The following is a 16,612-nucleotide window of genomic DNA, read 5'->3' as shown; positions in this document are numbered from 1 at the left end:
ACTCATGGCAATCTCTTAACTGTAATCCCCCATAAAACCAAAAAGCAGCTCACATACCTCGAACATACAATAACACAGAATACACACAGTAAGGGAACACGGACGCCAGCGTGCCTTTCTGATCGCCAACGCCTTCCAGCTTTGTTGATGGCAACACACTTCTCTCTTTTGAGCTGGGCCTGGTCTGCAGTTTTCCTTGGCAGGTCTCCCATGAGCCTGGCATCTCCAACATTTTGGAGTCTTCAACACCATCTAGGCTTTGCCTTCACGGCCTCACTCGTGTTTTCTCCTCCAGGCTAGCCCTGACATACACCTGGCCTCAGCTGCTTTCCTTAGCCCTGGAGATTGCACAACCACTTTCTTGACTTGACCCTAAAGCTAGAATCCCATGACAGAATCTGCCAGATGCTGCTATCTGATGGGGCTGGAATTTCACCTCCTCATTTAAATACATCTGCATCGGCCTTATGCTATTGATGGTTGCCCTTTCCTAGGTGAGCTTTTCAGTAATTACTTTTCAGAAGTTGGAAGCTTAGCTGGTAGGGTCTTGTCCAGAGTCACCACTCCCTTTATCCCATTTACTATTGGATTTTTCTTCTTGTTGTTGTTCTTCTTCTTTTTGGTTTTGTTTGTTTGTTTGTTTGTTTGTTTTTTGAGACAGAGTTTCTTTGTGTAGTCTTGGCTGTCCTGGAACTCACCCTGTAGACCAGGTTGACCTTGAACCCAGAGATCTGCCTGCCTCTGCCTCTTCCTCTGCCTCTGCCTTTGCCTCTGGAGTGTGGGGATCAAAGGTGAGCACCACACTTTTTATCTCCTGGAGCACATGGCTTAGCTCCAACATCACCTTTGCTGGTGCACCTTTCTCCTCCGATTGTACATTTTGTATTTCTCTTTGTCCAGTTGGCTCCTTTTCATTATGGATCTGCATAAGAGAGGTTATTAATCACTACATGATAGCGTCAATATTAAGCAGTTTTGAAATCTCTGCCCAAGCTGTGAATCCAAAAGTCTTCAACTTTGCCTCAGGCAGATTTTTTTTAGGACAAATGCAAAAAAAAAAAAGCCACATTTATTATTATTATCATCATTATTATTTAGCCAAAATAACACAAGAATGGCTTCTAGACCACTTCCTAATATTCTTCATCTCTGAAACCTCTTGATCTGTGCTGTTATAATTTGCATGGCTCTCAGCACTACTGTCTTCCATGCTCCTACTGCTCAACTGCTTTTCTAGTGCAAAGTCTCCAAGCCTTCCATAGTCTCCCAAATAAAAGCCAGGTCAGGCTTATCACAGATAAGATAATACCCTGCTCTTATCTTAGCCAATGTCCTATTGCTGTGAAGAGACACCATGACCAAGACAACTCTTGTAAAAGAAAGAATTTAATTTGGGGTTTGCTTACAGTTTTTTAAGTTTAATCAGGTACCGTCACGGCCAGGAACTCAGAGCTATATTGTGATCCACAGGCCAAGAGAGAGACTTTGGCTTAAGCATGGCCATATGACACCTCAAAGCCCAACCTCAGTGATACATTTCCTCCAACAAGGACACACTTAATCCTTCTAAATGCTTTCAAATAGTGCCATTCCTGGGAACTAATCATTCAAACATATGAGCCAATGGGGGCCGTTCTTATTCAAACCACCATGGCCGTTGACCCAGCAAGTTTTAGCTGCTCAGCTCAGCATTTTGCTAATAAATATATGACAAAAAGAAGAAATTCCGGTGACAAATTATTTCTGAATATTGAGGGGCCCAAAGAAGATCTCTTTCCAGATTTCCCATAATGTCCAGCTTAAGATCTTGTAAATATGGACAGAGAGCACTAAATACCCTAAAAGTTTTTAGAGTTAGATTTTTTTTTGAGCAGCATCTCTCTCTATAGCCCTGATTATCCAAAAACACACTATGTAGCTCAAGCTAGATTTGAATTCACAGAGACCTGCCTGCCTTTGCCACCCTAGTGCTTGAGATTAGCCTAATGACATCTTTCCTAATGACATTTCATTTTTATTATTTTTGAATCATGTGTGTCTTTGTGTATGTGCACACACATGAAGCTACCCTCAGAGTCTAGAAGAGGGGGTCAGATCCTTGGAGCTGGGGTTCTAAGAGGCTGTGAACCATTTATCATGGGCGCTGGTACTTAAACTTCAGCCATCTGCAAGAACAGTATCTATTCTTGGCTGCTAAACCATCTCTCTCTAGCCTCTGAACAGGTTTGTTTGTTTCTAAAGATAATCTCTTGTAGTCCAGGCTGGCCTTGAACACCTAATCGTCCAAACCAGTACTTCCCAGTACTGGGAATTACAGGTGTGTTCCCTCATGCTCCACACTTCTCCATTTGCCTGGCACACAGCTCTCGTGGCAGGCTGACAGGATGAGCCTCTCTGCTAGGCTAAGAGAACACTGACGTGCTAGCTTTCCTGTGAAGAGAAGCCGGCTGGGCACAGTGGGCAGATGGGAGCCAGTAGCTTCTCTGTGGAACCCCTGGTCCTGTGAGCATAATGCTAAAGGTTAATAATAATCACAACAGGCAGGCAGCCCATCCCTGCCTCCCTGTCTGGCTGAGAGGTTTACAACTTAAACTCACGGCAGAGGGAGAAATTGGCTCAATCACTTGGAGTCACGGTACATGAAGAGCCAGTTGGGCATGACCACTACTTAACTCAGGGAGCTGGGGCTGCCGCATTTACCATCCGTACACACTAATAAACATGGAATGCTACAAGGTGAAAATTAACACCACCCGCCACCCACCTGGCCTGGCTCTCCACTTGCCAGCTTGCCTTGCTCTGTACTAAACACAGAGGACCAGACTGGGAGAACAGGGCTACAATGTACTGTGCTTAACCACAAGAAAAATCCAAGAATTAAAGACCACTCTTTTGGAGGAGGTGGCAGCGGTGGTCGGGGTCTCATGTAAACCCAGGAACTTGGAACTTGGCCTCGAACTTGTTATGAGCAGTGGATGGCCTTCAACTTCTGATCCTCCTGCCTCTACCTCCCAAATACTGAACCTATAGACAAGCCCCGTTTGTACAGTTTGGGGGGATGAGACCCAAGCTTCATGCATGCCAGGCAAGCACTTCCAGCTGAGCTACATCTCCAGCTGCCTACTTCATTCATTTAAAAAGTATTAATTTGGGGCTGGTGAGATGGCTCAGTGGGTAAGAGCACCTGACTGCTCTTCCGAACGTCCGGAGTTCAAATCCCAGCAACCACATGGTGGCTCACAACCATCCGTAACAAGATCTGACGCCCTCTTCTGGAGTGTCTGAAGACAGCTACAGTGTACTTACATATAATAAATAAATAAATCTTTAAAAAAAAAGTATTAATTTAAATGTGTGTATGTATGTATGTTGTATGCAATGTACGTATGTTGCATGTAATGTACGTATGTATGTTGTATGTAATGCATGTATGTTGTAGGTAATGTATGTAATGTATGTTGTATGGTATGTATGTTGTATGTAGTGTATGTGTGTTGTATGTAATGTGTGTATGTTGTATGTAATATATGTATGTAAAGTATGTACACATGTGTGTATGTATGTATGTAGGTGTGCACACCTAAGTTCATGCATGTGCACCATATACATGAGTCCTCTGAGGCCAGAGGAAGCTTCAGATGTCCTGGATCTGGAGTTACAGAGGGTTATGAGCCACCATGAGGTTGCTGGGAATGGAACCTGAGTCCTCTGGGTGAGCAGTACGTGCTCTTAACCACTGAGCCAGCTCTCCAGCCACAACTTCATTATTTAAACAAGGCGTAAACTAGACAATGTGGCACACACCAATAATCTCAGTATTTGGCAGGCAGAAGCAGGAGAATCACTGCAAGTTCAGGGCCAACCTCGACTCCATGGTGAGTACCAGGTCAGCCAGGGCGACATAGCAAGGACTGCTTCTGAACGAAAACCAACAACCAACCAACCAACCAACCATAAAACAAAAACAGGAGAGAAAGAAGCATTTAACATTTACCAGCTCCAAGAGCTTACCTTAAACTCTCCTACCAGAATGTTTGATAGGGGTAAGCAAAGAGAAGCCTGGCACCATTGCTAATAATAAATATCTAGTGTTCATTTCTTTTAGTGCTGGACTGGAACTCAGACCCTGGCCTGTGTAGGTGAGTGTTTCCCCACTGAGCCCTGGTTTTGTTTTTGGAATGAGGTCTCACTAAGTGGTCCAGGGTGGTTTTAAACATCTCCACCCCAGACATCCTCCTATCTCAGCAAGGGGCTATAGACAGGCAGTACCTGGATAGCTTTCAGATCTTTGAGCATCCTCCCAGTGACTTTAGTGGAGTGGACTCCATGATGTTCCACAGCTTCCAGGTGAGAATTTTGCAGTGTAAGCTTCACTCAGATCCTGTGTGGTGGATACGGTACTGAGTCCCTCTTACTAGAACGGAACCTAAGGATTTAGCTTCCTCTTGTCCTCATGGCTCTGCTTCTGAAATATCTGTGCCATAGGGGTCAGGTCACAGATCAGAAAAGACAACGGAGAGCTCTAAGCAGAAGTGTTTTTATGGGCCAGTTCTGCATATACTCATGAACTCACTTCATCTATCCTCCAACTTGCCAGCTAAACTCTGGAGCTGGGAGAGGGTACACTGAGCAGAACTGAGACCTGGCCTTCTGGAAGCTTCCAGTGAAGGGGCTGGTCAGAACACACACTGGGCAGTCCAGATACAAGGCAGATGCTGGGGAGAATGATAACAAATGTCCAGACAGTGCAAAGGGGCTCACAGAAGAGGGAGAGGCAGAGAACCAAGAGTCTGGCTTGGAGCCCACAACAGTCTCTGCTCTGGGGCATTTCCCAGACTCCCACCCACTCTGCACAGAGGGCAGTACAGTGCACTGTTCTCCAGGCAAAAACTCTGAGAATTCTTTTATGTCATCTCAAAAACCGATACAAACTTTAATTTCTAATTTATAGTATAGTAGCATTTGTTTTGTTATAATTTTAAGATAATTGGCTTAAATTACCAGTCGCTAAACAACATAACTTCATATTTCTTATGGTTTGTGAAACCCTGACATATACAGGCAGTCGTGAGCTGTGCCACATGGGTGTTTGGAATGGAATTCTGGGTCTCTGCAGGAGTAGCAAACATGTCTTCTTTCTTTTTCTTTTTTTCTTTTTTTTTTTAAAGAGATTTATTCATTTTTATCTTATGTGTGTGAATGTTTTGCCTGCATGTATGTCTGTATACCATGTATATGTCTGATGCTCAGAGCGGTCAAAGAATAAGGTAATGGAGTCCCTGGAACTGGAGTTATAGGCAGTTGCAAGCTGCCATGAGCATGCTGGCAACCGAACCCAGATCTTCTGGAGGACTAGCCAGTGCTACTCTGCACTGTGACACCTCTCCAGCCCCCGAGGAGCTGGGAACCAACATCTGCATGGGCAAGCTGGAGAGTTAAATGGCTGCCTGCTGAGAGTGGAACACCTAAAACTGTGACATGGTTCTTTTCCTCCCTGGTTCCCAGCAAAGTAACAGAGAGTTTTGTTTGTTTTAAAGGCCCCGTTTCCCCAGTGAAAACTTGGGGGTTAATTTTCAGCACGGTGCCTGGGGACCGAGTGGTGGGACTCTCATTACCTATAATGGGAGTCATACCGATTCCCTCTGTGCGTGCTATATGGAAAATGCACCCCTCGGTAGCTACAAAATTTTGGTTTTGAAATTGAGGCTGTCTTTCTCAACACAAAGCAGATTTCTAGAAACACCCAAAGCTATCCCGTGTTGGCCTGAGGCCCGCGTGAGTTTGTGTGTAAGGAAGAAAATGCTTCTCTCTCTCTCTCTCTCTCTCTCTCTCTCTCTCTCTCTCTCTCTCTCTCTCTCTCTGTGTGTGTGTGTGTGTGTGTGTGTAGCCCCTCGCCGAGCAGCAACATTAAAACATTGCACCTTGTAGCTGGCGGCAGTAGTTGCTGTATCTCACCCCAAAGCTTTGTTGGGAACCCTATAAACCTGGCACACAATGTGTGACACCCAGTGAAATGCTGCACTTTCCCATAATAACCTGAGCCCCACTGCCTATCATTAAGGGACCTCTCTTATTAAACATCTCTCTTTTTTAAATGGCTGCCATCATCTGGTCCCAGTGTACATTAAATCCCATTATAATTATAAACACACTTTACCATAACATCCCTTGCAGATCTCATCCACACTGCCTACCCCCTCAGGGCATCTTTGCACTAATAACAACTCAGATTTGCTATTTGAGTTGACAACATTAGGCCCCCAACACCATTTGCAATATGCTGGGTAGAGAAAGCAAAGAAAACTCTTTCTTGTCCTCAATCACAAAGATCTTGGGGGGTCACAGTGACCCCCCAAAGCTGCTGGCGCTAAAAAAAAAAAAAATCCCTTCTTTGAAAAGTTCTGTAGTCAGGCGCATTAGTCCATGGAGGATATACAGCGAGACCCTGTCTCAGCCACCTAGTGATTCCTATAGATGCCAGGGAGGGCGTCCTCGGTAGCTAGAAGAGATGCCTAAGTTTGCAGTCTCCACTGTTCAGTGCCTGGTGATGGAAGAAGGGTGATGGAAATGATCAGATTGGCTTTCCTGAGCCTAAAGTACTGGAACATACAGGTCCCCTCAACACTTGGCCCTTTGATTTTTTGGAAGGTGTGTCTCGTGATGTTGGCACACTACAATTAGTGTTGGCGGTGGTAGGGCATCAAACCCAGAACTTGATGTTTGCTAGTGAAGAACTCTGAAGTAAACTGTATCCTCAGCCCAAAGAATTGAGACTTTCATTTCACATGCATGTCAAACACTCAAGCTCTTGAGTGTCTCTTAGATGATTTACGGTCATTCAAAACTCCCCTCCAATAGTCTGAGGTCCTGGGAAGGCAGGAAAATGCAGGAAGCATTATGCAAAAGTTAGAGTCACTTTTGCTGGTGCACTGCTATTAGCCCTGTCTGTCAACAGAGAAAGACAAGGAAACTAAAAGATCTTGGTTGTTTCTTTCATTTCTTTCAGTGGAGTCTAGGTGATTTAGGCATGAAGAACGGAGCTGTGCTATTACATGTTGTGATTCAAAGCATCATGTTGGATGTGAACAGTCTCTGAGCCTCAGGTTTCTTTCTTTCCTTCTTTCTTTCTTTCTTTCTTTCTTTCTTTCTTTCTTTCTTTCTTTCTTTCTCTTTCCTTCCTCCTTCCTTCCTTCCTTCCTTCCTTCTAGATTTATTTATTTATTTATTATATGTAAGTACACTGTAGCTGTCTTCAGATGCACCAGAAGACCCCATTATGGATGGTTGTGAGCCACCATGTGGTTGCTAGGATTTGAACTCAGGACCTTCGGAAGAACAGTCTCTTAACTGCTGAGCCATCTCTACAGCCCGAGCCTCAGGTTTCTTATCTCCCCAAATGAGGATGGTCATGGAACATCAACAGGGTTGTTAGAAGGACTAACTAAAACAAGGCAGGTGACGTGTTAAGATTTTCAGGGAATGCTCTGAATGTATTACCCCCACCACCTCCTTCTTATATGTTTCTCTCAGACAGGATGTGCTTTTCCACTAGCTGAGCTTGGAGAGGCTCCATGGCTGGGAGGGACGGAGGAAAAGAGGAGGTGAAGAAATGAGGAGATTTGTGGTGGAGTTCCGTCCAATGGTTAGCTCACCCCTGTTTCTGCTTTTATCATGACTAAGACTGAGGCCTCTTGCATTTTGTCAGAAAATCTTAAATCAAGGTCCTGTGTTTTGTTTTGTTTTTGAGAGAAGGTCTCTCTCACTTGGGTACCTGGGGCTGGCCTGTAACTCACATTTTGACTGGTCTCTGTCTCCATAGTGCTGGGATAAAGGGAAAGCACTATTGTGACCAGTGGACTTTTTCACTTTTTTAGGAGCTGATTTTTCCAGTCTCCCTACTACATCTTTGAAGAAAAAAACCGAAACAAAACAAAACCCCAAAAAACCCAAAGTGGGGGTGTGCAGGGAGATATGTCTTTTGATTTTTCAACTCTGCTTGGATTTAGGCCTTACCATATGAAATCTCTCAACTGGGGACTCTCATTGCTTTCCAGGATCCAAGGACACAGCTCTGGCTATAAATGGTGCTGGTTTGGGAGTGGGGGCTACTGCTGCTTTATCTGGGCCCAATAAACCTTATCAAACTGCTGTGCGGCCAGCCTTCATTGCTAAGTGGAAATGCTCTGGAGCCCAATGCTGGCACTCAGCCCACAGCCTCGCCTGCCTTCTCCCTTTCTGTTACCTTCCCCACCTCTTAAATCTAAGCATTACTCTCTCTTTAACACTTCCTAACAAGGGCTGGGCTCTTTAATGGGCAGAGTTTATGAAGCAAGTGAGATTTTCACATAGAGTGAGTATGGTTGGCGTTGGGGGAAGGCCAGGGTCAGGCAGGAATTGTTCTTTCGTGTCCATTGTGTCTACGGATTCTCTTTCTCTGATTTGAGGATTAATGGGAGAATAGGATCAGAGGTTAATCGTGTGCCTCTCCGGTGACTGCTGGAGAGAGGGTGGTAGGTGGATGTGGATCCTAGGTAGCAAGCCTTCTTTAGACAGGAACTCAACAAACTCAGTGCTCTATTCCCATGGCCAGGCATTCACGGGTGTCTTTCCTGCTCCCTTCAGCTCATCCACTCTTGCTTTCTTTATAGATGGCAGTTCCTTCTTAACATCCTCAAATCGCCTTCTTCTTACAGAGGGTTCGCCTTAACTTGAAAGAATCAAGTAGCCTTTACACAAGGTTGCTTTTTTGTTGTATACCAACTGACTGGGGGTGGGGGAGGAGGAGAAGGAGAGATCTCGCCTTGCCTCATCTCATTGCCTATGAGAGGGTAACTCAATTGTAGTTTTCTTCCTTCACTTCCCAGTGCTTCGTTCTGCGGACTTCTCTCTCCCACTGCTAATCTGAGAACAGGGAGTAGTGTCACTTGTTAGGATGCCTTGTTATTATAAATGACCACCACGTTAGCAGCCCCCCCCCCCGTGCTGAACCGTATGTGAGCTTTGCCACCTGGTCTTCGTGGGTTTTTGTCTCCATTCACCGCCCACTTCCCTTCTCCTTTAGCTCCTGGGGAATCAAGATGCGATTCTGTGGGTCCTGTGGGAGATCCGTGGTAAGCCAAGGACACAGCATCCCTAAACTGAAGCTTGGAACTAAGATCTTAGGACTGGAGGGTGGGGCTGTGTGGGTGACTTTCTGAGACCCCTGGGTGGCGCTCTCCACCACACCCCCAACAAAACTGCGCTGAGGCTTTTGACAGAGGCCAGAGCTCAGAAAAGTACCTTCCAACCCCAATTCCCTGCCCAGCTTCGTGTGGAAAGGAGGAGATGGAGCTTTCCGCGGGTAGAAGGAGGAAAAATTTTTCTTTGGTCTCTTTACCCTACGGTTTGTCATCTCAAGTAAGCCCTTTAAAATGGGCCAGCCGCTGAGGGAAGAAAGGACTCTGGAGCGGCCCAGCGCTCTTCCAAGCTTCCAGTTGCTCCGGAAGGCTGAGCTGGGCTAGGTGCAGGATCTTCAGAACTTTCCATCCAGGTTCCTGGGGCCGGGGAAGATGGGGGGAGGATGCCCGAGATTGGGAGTGAGAAAGTATTACTACTCAGGCCTTCGCATCACAGTGTGCAACGATCTAGATAGCAAAACCAAGGTGCTGCCTCCTGCCAGATTTCTACTGGCCCCTCTGGATTATCTGGCCAAATCCCACGAACTCGAACGCTCAACCCTGCGGACGGGCATGAGAGGCCTGGTTTAGAATTGGGGAAGCGACCCATTTAAAGCTAGTGTCTAGGGTAAGGGAGGATGCAATCCGAATCCAGAGAAAAGGTGAAAAGACAGATGTCACACACTGAACTGGTGCAAATAATAAAAAACGGGACAAAACTGCGCTCTTGAGCACCGGAGTTGGGGGAGTAGGGGTCGCGGGATAAACCGCATGCCCAGTGGAAATGAAAAACCTGGGGCTAAAGTGGGAACCGCTTCTCCCTCATATCCTTCTGAATCCTTGGGGATTGCCAGTTCCTCCGCGGCTCCTCTTCCTTGCAACCTTTTGCCCTCTCCACCTAGCCACGAGCAGTAGCCACTGGCGCCCGGGCAGCAGCTAGATGTCAGGAGAAGCCCGGAGCGCCGAGCGCTGGGAAGGGAGGGGAGCGCCCGGGAAGGGAGGGCAGGGCTGGGAGAGCGCACGGGCTCTGCCAGGGCGGGGGTGGGGCGGGGTGGGCGGGCCAGGGCCGGCCAGGGGGAGGGGAGGGGGCAGCTGTGGGCAGGGAGCCGGGCTCGGCCGCCAGCACTAAAGATGGAGAGGCGCCGGGGCCTCGCAGGGGAGGGGGCTCGGCGTTGACGTGGGACGCGGCGGAGGCGCCGCAGCCGGTGGTGATTTGCTAACCTAGCGGCAGAGAGGAGTTAAGGGTGACGAGAGCGGGTACTGCGAACTGCCGGGCGATGCCGCCGCTGCCGCCGTGAGATCCGGAGCAACAGTTCCCCAGCAACACCCCTTCCCCGATCCAGGCACACCCCTAACCCCCCAGGCACGCACACCCACCCCAAGCTCCAGGCTCCGTAAGCGGTAAGTGTATGTGTGTAGGGAACCCGGGAAGGACTCGCACCGCCCAGCGACCGCCTCCCGCCAGGGCGCCCTGGGGCGGGAGAGGTTTAGGCGGGTGGTGCTAGCTTTGGCCACTCGGCCGGCCGCTGGGCTCGTGCGGGGTTCTTTGGTTGCTGCAGCAGCAGCAGCGATCGCCGGTGCCCGTTGGGGGTCAGCTAGAAAGCGGAGCCGAGGCTGTCAGCTTGGACGCAGCTGCTTCACCAACCTCCTTCTCCGGGCACGGTCCGGTCCGGTCCGGGTGAGAGGTGGCAGGCCGGGAGGTCTGCCAGGGCTGCGGGCGCGTGTAGTCGGGGACTGGGTGTCTTTGTACAGGCAAGGGCTGGCGGAGGAGCAGAAAGCCTGTGGGTGCTCATATGTATGCGGACCGGTGCGCTTGGCGTGCGATAGGATTGTGTCTTATTTATTTGTGTTTATTTGCTGGCGAGCTGGGGAGCTAGAACCCGAGGAAGCAAGGAGTGAACCTGGGGGGCGGGTGGGAGGGGACTGGTACCCGCTCGGGTTTTGTTTTCTTTAGAGAAAACGTGGTGGGATTTTTTTCCCCCTTCTCTTTGATTGGACTTGATGCCCTCTTTTAAGGAGAGAGGGACGCTTCGGAGAGACTCTGGCACTCCGGGTCCTCCTCGGCTCTCGGTGGGAACGGCCCGTGGAGCGGGAGCTCGCTGTGCGCTCCCGGCCGCACACGGTGGGTTCCCAGCTTGCACCTGATGCATTCGGGATGTCTTTCCCACCCTGGCGCGCTGCAAGCTTGTCCAGCCCCTCGCACGCTCCCGCACGCGCTCGAAATGCGCACGATTCTGCCAGCCAGCGGACCCCACCGGAATGCACAGGAGCGCACCGCTGCAACCAGCTCGCCTCCGCCCCGCCACGCTCCCAGCGTGTCTGACTCGGGCACGCCGGCAGCTGGTGCGGGAGGTCGGGGACCCTGCTGGTGGCTTCCCGGGGATCCGGATCTTGGGTGGAAGGTGGAGGACCCAGAGATCTCTTCTCACTTGGCCTTCCACCACTCGCCTCGGGGCTTTTGTGCATCCTTTTCTCCCCCGGGGGGTTGCGCCGCCCGGCCGGCCTAGCAGCGGCGACCAACCCTCTCGGACCTTCTCCTTTCCCCGGTCTCTTTCACTTTCCCCCCTTTTCTTAGTTCTGTTCCCTTTCTTCCAGGCACCTGACTACTGGGGAAAAGTTGCTTTTCCAAGTTTGCCAAAGTCCTATGCAAGTCTCTGCGGGGGTCTCTGGGAACAAGGGGTGTATTGCGCCATCGATCCTCGGAGCTCTGGCGGGTTAGCGCTGGCTTTGCCCAGAATCGGCTGATCGCTGCACCTAGCGACAGTCGGATCGCGGGTGCGGAGCCGCCGGTTAAGGAGAGGGCACCTTGATTTCCCTCAAGGCCCAAAAGGCTCCTTTGGGGGAAGGTATTCGGGCAGCGAACCTTCTTTATTTTGACTTCTCCCCCTTAGTTCTCCAAATCTCTGATCTCTCCCGGAAAGCACACCATGTTCATGAAGCTTTTGATGAATGGATATCTCACTGTTGTTGGTGCCCTCCGTTTCCACTTCGGGGTGGGCAGTAAGAGTGGCCAGCCACTACTGTGAACTCTCCTGCATGAGCTTTGCACCTAAGAGTCCTTAAGACTCCTGTTGAGGGTGAAGGCAGGCTCTGTGAAGAGTGGCTGAGAGCCTAGCTCTCTCCACCCTCTCCCCAGGCTGTGGGAAATGTTGGCTAGAGAGGGACAGAGGTTGGGACCTTATCCCGTTAGGTCTTTCTGCCTATGTTCCCAATGGCTGTTCGGAGTTGGGAGCCTCTCACCCATCCAGAACAGGTTCTGGGAGAAGCCTTTGTGTTCCAGCCCTGTCTTCCCTTCCTTTTGGGCTTAACTCACGCCAGAGATGCTGGTGCCAATGTCACTTATAGAACTGTATTCAGTGTCAGTTTTTCTCCTTGTCGCCGGGCTTGCCAACACCTGGGAGGCATCCAGCCTGGTGTGCACCCTCAAGGCTGTTGGGAACATACCCTCCTATGGTGTTACCACTTTCTCATTTTAGAGCGTTCTGTCCGTTGGGGGGCTTGTGGGCTGGGAGTAAAAGAGGAGGCCGTAGCCTCTTGTATAATTTTATGCACATACACGCACACACACACACACACACACACACACACACACCTTGGACACATACAGCAACGTTAAAGAACTTGTTAAAAATGACTTAAGGTAGAATGTGATGTGGTGGGTGTCGGGGGGAGGGGAGTGTGGTGTGGTGTGGTGTGGTGTGTTTGTCACAGCCTAAGTATGGGCCTGCCAATCCTGTGCGGCCCTAACTTCAGAGTGCAAGGACAGAGGCCATAGAAACCCCCCGGATGATGGAGAGGAGACGTGCCTAGGATGACTAGGAGAAGACAACTTCATGGCCAGCAGATCGGGGACCACCATCATGTTTAACAGCCCTGGCTAGATAGATCTGGTTGTCTCCTAAGGCCAGTCTCTGTGAGCCGGAACTAGAAAAACATTGTTGAAGATGAGAGCTTGACGATGCCATAGGGGGTGGACAGGAAAGCCGAACGCTTAGGTTGACTAAAGGAAGGGGTTGAAAACTCGTTACTTTTAAGTAAGTTTGTAAGCCTCATGGTGGACACTGGCCTTACCCTGGAAGGCTCTGCTCTCAGGCTTGAAGAATGCCTAGGATTCATTGCTATCTTCAGTTCATTTATCCAATGGATGTGTGCTTCAGAGCCGTGGGGGAAAGCATATGGGGAACCATAGACCTTCCCTTTCCTCTCAGCACCCTGGGCTTGTTGGAAAGGATGATTCTACCTTTCTAGGAAGCCCACTCCCCTTCCGCTACCCCTCCCCTGCCCCCAAGCATCTTTCTGGGGTAGAGGCATACTGTAGCCTTTGAATTTTTATTTTTAAGGGACACTGGGGGAAGTTGTCACTCGTTCACTCCTTTCGTCTTCTCTTCTCTTCTCCAGTCCCCTCTGCTGGCCCCGGAGTCTACCCTGCCCCACCTTGCAGAGCAGAGAAGGAAAGAGAGCCCCATGCCTGAGCCCAGGGGAGCATCATGGATCTGACAAAGATGGGGATGATCCAGCTTCAGAACCCTAGCCACCCCACGGGGCTGCTGTGCAAGGCCAATCAGATGCGACTGGCCGGGACTTTGTGTGATGTGGTCATCATGGTGGACAGCCAGGAGTTCCATGCCCACCGGACGGTGCTAGCCTGCACCAGCAAGATGTTTGAGATCCTCTTCCACCGAAACAGCCAGCACTATACTCTGGACTTCCTCTCACCAAAAACCTTCCAGCAGATCCTGGAGTACGCCTACACGGCCACGCTGCAAGCCAAGGCAGAGGACCTGGATGACCTGCTGTACGCAGCGGAGATTCTGGAGATCGAGTACCTGGAGGAGCAGTGCCTGAAGATCCTGGAGACCATCCAGGCGTCCGACGACAATGACACAGAGGCCACCATGGCTGACGGTGGGGGCGAAGAAGAAGAGGACCGTAAGGCTCGATACCTCAAGAACATCTTTATCTCGAAGCATTCCAGCGAGGAGAGTGGCTACGCCAGTGTGGCTGGACAGAGCCTCCCTGGGCCCATGGTGGACCAGAGCCCCTCGGTCTCCACCTCTTTTGGTCTCTCAGCCATGAGTCCTACCAAGGCAGCGGTGGACAGCTTGATGAGTATAGGGCAGTCACTCCTGCAAGGAACTCTTCAGCCACCTGCAGGGCCCGAGGAGCCCACACTGGCAGGGGGTGGGCGGCACCCTGGGGTGGCTGAGGTGAAGATGGAAATGATGCAGGTAGATGAAGCCCCTGGCCAGGACAGCCCTGGGACCGCTGAGTCTAGCATCTCAGGAGGGATGGGGGACAAGCTTGAAGAGAGGAGCAAAGAGGGGCCTGGGACCCCGACTCGAGGCAGCGTCATCACCAGTGCCAGAGAGCTGCATTATGGGAGAGAGGAGAGTGGTGAGCAGCTCTCGCCTCCTGTTGAAGCTGGCCAGGGACCCCCTGGGCGGCAGGAGCCCCTGGCACCCCCAGTGGAGAAGCATTTGGGCATCTACTCGGTGCTGCCCAACCACAAGGCCGATGCTGTGTTGAGCATGCCGTCTTCAGTGACATCTGGTCTCCATGTGCAACCTGCCCTGGCAGTCTCCATGGACTTCAGCACCTATGGGGGTCTGCTGCCTCAGGGCTTCATCCAGAGGGAGCTGTTCAGCAAGCTGGGTGAGCTGGCTGTGGGCATGAAGGCTGAGAGCCGTCCTCTGGGGGAGCAGTGCAGCGTGTGTGGGGTCGAGCTTCCAGACAACGAGGCCGTGGAACAGCACAGGTAAGCCCCTGCCGCAGCAGCCCTGTAACCATGCTCTGGCTCGCAGAATGTTTCTTTATGCCTGGACTATCCTGAATCTGGGGACCTGACTCCTTTGTGTTCCTTGAAAAACCACACCAAACCATTCTTCCCAGTATCGAGGCATAGGAGGGCACGGTTATTTTCAGAGGACAGTGAAAAGAAATGGTGCCTGTCGGTAACATCAGGGAACTCATGGGATCAGCCTGTAGGCCCTCCTTGCCATTTTGCTTTTGGGCTTCCATCTGGCTTTCCTGTGGTTTGGACTACGCTTTTGTTTTGCCTAGAGTGACTGTTTAATAATAAAGTAATGAGAAAAAGGGCAGAAAGTGGGGTTCAGGCTGAGGGTCTCCTCTGACCTGGATCTAGCCATGGTATCAGACTAGCTCTTTTTTCCCCCCCACTGTTGGCAGCCTATGATGAAAGCAGGGTTGGTTATTGTTTAAGTCCCGTTTGTACCCATAAGTCTCCAGTGTCTCTTCCGACAGACACATTGCGAGGCAGAGAAAGCTTTAGTTAAATTCAAGGAGAAGAACTCATGTAAGAGTTTTGGTCTTACAGCCTGTACAGCCTCTTCTCATGCCATCTCTTATCATAAGGGCTAGCCTTGGCTGCCCTCTGGCTTCCGGTTTCATCTTTGCAACTCCCTTCCCACTTTTGAGTCCTTGTGATACGTTTGGTTCAGGACTGATGCTTCACCTGGAGTTGCACCTTTGTTACAATATCTCCCAGAGGTAGGTAGTGACACAGGGAAAATGCTGCGACTGAGTCCCACCAAGGGAGGAAGATGCAAAGTGCGTGATGGTTCCTTGTAGCTATCCAGTGAAGAGGAGGACCCTTCCTGCACAACAGGTTGGCCAAGAGGAGGGAGTCAGCATTGGATTTGCCTTTTCTGTTTGCCATAAGCTATAAGCCCATCATTTTCGCCCTTCTTCCCTGAGTTGGGCCAGTTGCGCCCACAAATCTGGTTTTCTGTTGTTATGGATGCTAAGTTTTTACATAACTTCCGGCTGGCCGATTTGCTGACCTTGGATGGATTTTCCACTTTCGTGTGCACCCTTCCTCCTCCTCCATTCCTGTTGCTCATTTAGGTGGGGGAACTTGAGGGGGTGGGAAACCGATATAATCACCTCTAGCCGCAGCTTGCTCCGGAAGCTTCCTGATCGGCCGAGCTGAGCTGTACCTTATGGAAAGTGGCACTCAGCTAAAAAAGTAACCATTTCTTTTTCCAGAGAGTACAGAAAACAACTGCGGATATGTGTCTTCTTAGTACTTGACCTGCTCAGAAAATAGACTGATGAAATTGTGCTTGTTTTTGCGTACGCTTTCCTTAAGAGGAAACCCCCTCTGAACCTTGACTAGATAGGTCTATCATTCCGGATGTGAACGTGCTGTGGAAAGGGGGGTTAATGTGGAACGTCACTTTTTAAGGTCAGTTTTGGGGTGTGTGGGGGGGCTAGAGAGAGCTCTGTTGGTAAAGTGCTTGCTATGCAAACATGAGGACCTGCATATGTAAAAAGCCATGCACACCAACAAAAAAACCAAATTCAGCAAAATGCAGCTGCAGTCATAGCCCAGGGGAGGTGGAGATAGACTTGAATCCTGGAACTGTCACCAGTCAGCCAAATTCACAAGCTCTAGTGTGTGTGTGTGTGTGTGTGTGTGTGTGCGTGCGTGTGCGTGT

At 50.0% G+C, this 16,612-nt stretch overlaps 1 pseudogene; it reads left to right on the top strand.

Moving 5' to 3' along the window:
• Positions 1-9,087: 9,087 nt before the first annotated feature.
• LOC115064840 lies at positions 9,088-16,612 on the top strand (annotated as a pseudogene).

This window comes from Mus pahari, chromosome 10, assembly GCF_900095145.1.
Source record: "Mus pahari chromosome 10, PAHARI_EIJ_v1.1, whole genome shotgun sequence".
In the NCBI taxonomy this organism is placed as follows: domain Eukaryota; kingdom Metazoa; phylum Chordata; class Mammalia; order Rodentia; family Muridae; genus Mus; species Mus pahari.
The sequence above is the reverse complement of the archived record's forward strand: the minus strand, read 5'-3'. Positions and strand labels throughout refer to the sequence as shown.